This window comes from Dipodomys spectabilis, unplaced genomic scaffold (genome assembly GCF_019054845.1).
Source record: "Dipodomys spectabilis isolate Male_0828 unplaced genomic scaffold, ASM1905484v1 ptg000200l, whole genome shotgun sequence".
NCBI classification, from domain to species: domain Eukaryota; kingdom Metazoa; phylum Chordata; class Mammalia; order Rodentia; family Heteromyidae; genus Dipodomys; species Dipodomys spectabilis.
In genome coordinates this window covers 690,082-695,254 of record NW_024870877.1, presented here as the reverse complement: position 1 = coordinate 695,254, position 5,173 = coordinate 690,082, and the positions used below count along the sequence as shown (strand labels likewise).

Sequence of the window (5,173 nt, the reverse complement as noted above, 5' to 3'; positions counted from 1 at the left end):
GTAAAAATTCATGGATTCCGCGGAATTCTTCCAAATGAATTGCCTGCATTGGATGTCAAAATGTATTCAATAGTTTTTGTATACATGTATAATGATTTCTTCAGAGTTTGTGATTTTTTAATCAGAAATAATTTTAACTTACCTGTTGAAATGAATAGTACAGAAAGCAAAATATTTCTGGTGCTTGTCTGAAAAAGTATATTTTAAAATATTCTATATTCTATGTTTGCATAATGTTCATAATTTATTTTATTTTCTCCTAGATATACTTTGAATTCTACATTACTTTATAATATATAGGTTAATTAATGTGTCCTTTCCGATTGCATTCCATATAGAAACAGTTTGATTCCTTATTTTTTCTAGGTCTTTATTTTTCTTTGGGATAAAATGACAATGTTGTCTAATTTGAAGTTTTGTAAATTTTATGCTATGCAAACGCCTTTCTGAGCTGAAGATTTAGTACACTGATGTCAAACTAAATTTAATTATATGAATTACGTGTATTGTTACACTTGTAATTTTGTAATCAACCTTTTAATAACTGTTTTTCATTTCTTGCATCTGAAGAATGAAAAATATGGAATACTTCTCAAATTTTCTTATTATCCTTTTGCAAGTGCCATGTTAGTCTCTGTATTGTAATTTGAGTATACGTGCTGCTGATGCATGTAGTATCCTCTAAATTTAAGTTGTTAATGATGCAATCTTTATACAGGCTTATATCTATGGGTGCCTACTTGTAACAAGGAAACCTTCTTGTTCCTAACAATGCTATCGATCTTATTTCCCTAAAATTCTGTGAATATTGGAAAAATTGTATTGATCAGTCGATTGCTCACATTTGCAAATTTTTTTTGTCAGTGACTATCAAGTCTTTTTATTTGGAATTTTATCGTACTCTCAATTATTTATAGATAGGTCTAAAGGTGATGGCTTTTTCAAGTACTTATTTATCCAACTGAATTAGCTTTGTGGACCTAATGAATTCAAAGTAAGCATTGCTTAAGAGCTACTTCTAAACTTCTTCAGCTGACATTTTCCCAAATGAGGTGTTACTGGCACAAATGTCTACCTGAGCCTTTACACTTCTTCCATGTGGGAACAGACCAACCAGAATATCTTACCCTGAAAACGTAAATTGTCTTACTTGAACAAAACTAATCTTGGTTACAAGGGATGATAGAGAGATGAACAGTTCAAACAGAACTGTTCAGACTAGAAGGTATTTTATCAAAATATAATTTTTATTATACCTTCCATTTCAACAGTAACTAAAGCCAAGAAGGTGAAAAAATTGTTCATATGCATGATTACTTAATGTCCTGGATTGTCTACCATCCAACCAGGCAGGAACTTACACTACTGCCTTTTTATCACCAAATATTTTCATAGTTGCAGGAGAAGTCCATATGTTTCTCCTCATTATTAGGCATTAAATTGATAATGTTTTAATCACAGTGTTTCCCCTTGCCTACATGCTGTAAATCTACAAATGGTAAAGCTTTAGGTCTAACTCTATCAAACACTGAGGCAGAGATAATGGAATAATACTTAAAACAGAGTTGCCTTTGATACAGTAACTACAACAGAACAATGCAAAACGTGTGCCTTTTAATTATATTAAATATAGTTATATATTTTATATTTATATGTGCTGATTTTATATTTCACACAATGAAACTTACTAGAATTAGTTGATAATTTGACAAATAAATTGATATTTATTCCAATAAATAGGATTGGAATATAAACAATTAGGTTTAAAATATATATTAGAATATAAAAAAGTATCAATGCAATGTCTTTAGTATAAACTTGTAATACATTCTAACTGTTCTGGGTCTTCTGAATTCACATGGTAAAAAAAATGTTTTCCTCTAATCTATAATGAATTTTACTCTGCTGCTCTGTTTATTGTTTTAACTCACTAATCCCAAACTTTTTCTCCATATTTCTGAAGCATTCCTACTGATTATGCCCAAATTTTGCTAAGATGCCTAAAGCATATTATTCTTCTGCAGGACCCATGGGTCATAGGATCCCAGGTCCCAGGTACCTGCATCATCAGATAACAAGGGCAAGACTTCTTACCAAGGCCCATGCAACATGTCAACACAAAGTAATTGAAGACCCATCTCAATTTGTCATTTCCTATATTTCAGGGCCCCAATTCCTTGAGATGCAGGAATTAGCAGTAAGCAATTGTGAAATGCAAGGGAACTTAGCAATTGTTTATCAGAGAAAGCTATTATTTCTATGGCATAAATCCCAAGATTTATGCCATAAAGTCATCATAGCCTAACAGTTTCCAACTTGTAAGGGGCACTTTAAAATTACTTAATTCACATCATGAATACCTTATCTCTATTTTGACAAAATACTACACCTCTGCTAATGTGACGCCCTCCTTGTTCTGAAAAGAACACTACAATAAACTGAGCTGCATTATTTTTCCACCACTGGTATTCTTGGGATCACAACACGTGCAAATATTATTTATATTTATACTTTTTTAGCTATCATAGATATTCAGGATGCTAAGATAGGAAAATTATGGTTCAAAGCCCACCCAGACAGGAAGGTTTCTTAGAATCTTATCTCCAAAAAACTTCTCCACAAAAGCCAGACTCAAATGGCACTGAGGTTGAAGTGGTAGGGCACGAGCCTTGAACATAAACAGGCTCAGAAACTCTCTCCAGGCCAAGAGTTCAAGCTCTAGGACGAACCAATAAAACAAAATCTAAATTGAAAACAAACCCCAAACCTAGCATTTTTCTCCATGTATACAGAGGCACGTAAATAAGGAAATGGCTTCCTGTGTTACATATAGGTAGAAGAAAGAAGATGTCACACAATTACTCTCTTCATACCATATTAAACCAAACCCTTAAAAATCGTTTTTTCTAAATATATAAATTAATGTCATCCATTTGTTGGCAACTCTGTGTAGATTATTCCCATTAACATGGTGTACATGACCTGTGGGAATTATCTAGTAACTATGTTCTAATTATAACACTCTTGAAAGAATATCTAGGCAAATAGAATGCCAGAATCATTTGTGAATTTTTCAATTAATCCCTCTCCTTAAAAAGAATTTTGTAGTATCCTATGGAATATGAAATTACAAATAAAACCAAAAAATATATTTTAAACCTAAATTCTAATTTAACAAGGTCTACAAAGTCCTACATTAGACGAACTTTGCTATTTCTCCAGACTTAAGCTTTTGTAATCCTTCAACATTTATTTGGAATCCAACAGAATGATGCTTATCTACTTTTGCAAATTTTTGGATCGGAATCATGAGCTATTTTGCATCTAGGAATGTTCTGTAATGATGAGAGCATTTAAAACGCAAGTGAGGATATATATGAGTTGCATTCATTCTGAAACTTGACTTCTCAAAACATAATGACAAAATTAGCCCAAACTCTGAACTGTGTATGCTTTCTTGTTGTTTGGTTTGTTTTACTGAGACAAAATTATTCTACCTGGTCCAGGGAAGGTATCGTTATGTAATTCCACTATCTAATCTCCTGTCTGAGTGCTAGAATTCCAGGCTTGTATCACATTGCCCTGCCATAGTTTGTTTATTTAATCTAGAAACAGACTAGCAATTTTGAACTTCTCCTATGATCTTATCCACTAGACTGATTGCTCAGACTGTTTATGTACTATTTTCAAAGATGTTTTTACATTTGACACAGGATATGAGCATTTTCAGATGCACCTGCAAGGTTCCCTGATTCATTCCACCAAGGATCCTATCCCGTTAATAATGATTACTTGACTCTCTTACATCTCTGGTTCTTACCTATGTAATATTCTCAACTTTGGGGGAAAGTTCACTTGAGGGCTTTCTAATATTAAAAATTATCACTTGATTCTAGTCGTACTCAGGACCTATTTTCTATTGTTTTCTAACTTTTCTACATATTCTGAGAGTTGTTTCATTTGTGTATTTTTGTGTGCACCTATAAGTGCCTCTGTGTGTGTATGTATGTTTGTATGTATGTATGCAAAAACCTAAAGCTGTTATTCAGCAATCTTGCTTGTGACTTGTATTCCAGCTTTTGGCTGGTTAATTATATGTAGTGTCTCAAAGCCTATACTGTCCAAGCTGGATGTAAATTGAACTTCCCAGACTCCTTTACATTCTTACGTTTTATTTTTCCAGGAGTATCAACTTTCAAACTTCAAACACTTTTGTGAGTGTAAAGTCTAACCTGTAGCCCAGATTTTTGACTCAAGGATTCATATAAAGTTAGATGAACATATACATTACATATCCTGAGTGTTCACTGTTAGAAATGTGATCATAAACCAAGTTGTTGTGAGATCTGAGGATTGGGGTTTAAAGCCAGCATGGGTAGGAAAGTCCTGGAGACTCTTTTCTCCAATAATTACCAGAAAACTGGAAGTGGCACTGTGGCTCAAGTGGAAGAGCACTAGCCTTGAGCTGTGTTTCAGATGGACAGCGCCCTGTCCCATATTTCAGGTGCCAGGAACAATAACAAGAAGAAGAAGAAGAAGAACAACAACAACAACAAAAGAATATCAGAAAAGGAATGAAAAAGATGTGTGATCTTAGCCACCAGGTTCATTCCTATTATAATTCCTGTTCTCTCAAGATGGACTCTTTTTTTCCAGTTAAGTCTATTCTCCCATATCTGACTTGCATTGGAAACAGAATCATTCTTCCATTCTCCTTTTTGCACATTTACATGATTAGCAAGCGTGATTTAGAAAGGGAGTGGCCTCATGCTTCATGTTCCACTTAGGAGTAATGCTTTCTCTATTTCACTCCCATAAATCTACATACTGGACTTGGTTTTATTGTTTCAATGTTTTCTTATTTGTAGCGTCTTCTATATTGTATTGAACACTTATACATAAACAAAGAACTTCTTTTTCTCCTATAATTGCTTTTGTTTCTCTTACTGTTAAGTCATGTACACTTGGGAAATTAATGCACAGCACATAGACTCACAATAAAAGATCTGAGAACCTTCTTCCCATTTAAAATTCACCTTAATTTACAGAGCATATAAGAAGTTTGAACAAAATGTTCTCATGGATAATGTATTTATAAGCAATTTAAATTTCATTTCTCTTTACTAAGTTGTCTCTGAAACACGTGTTACCTCATGTCCAAAAGTGTCCTTGT

The 5,173-nt window shown here is 33.3% G+C and overlaps 1 pseudogene; it reads right to left on the bottom strand.

Moving 5' to 3' along the window:
• Nucleotides 1-574: 574 nt before the first annotated feature.
• On the bottom strand, nt 575-671 carry LOC122121998 (annotated as a pseudogene).
• Between the last annotated feature and the right edge of the window lie 4,502 nt (nt 672-5,173).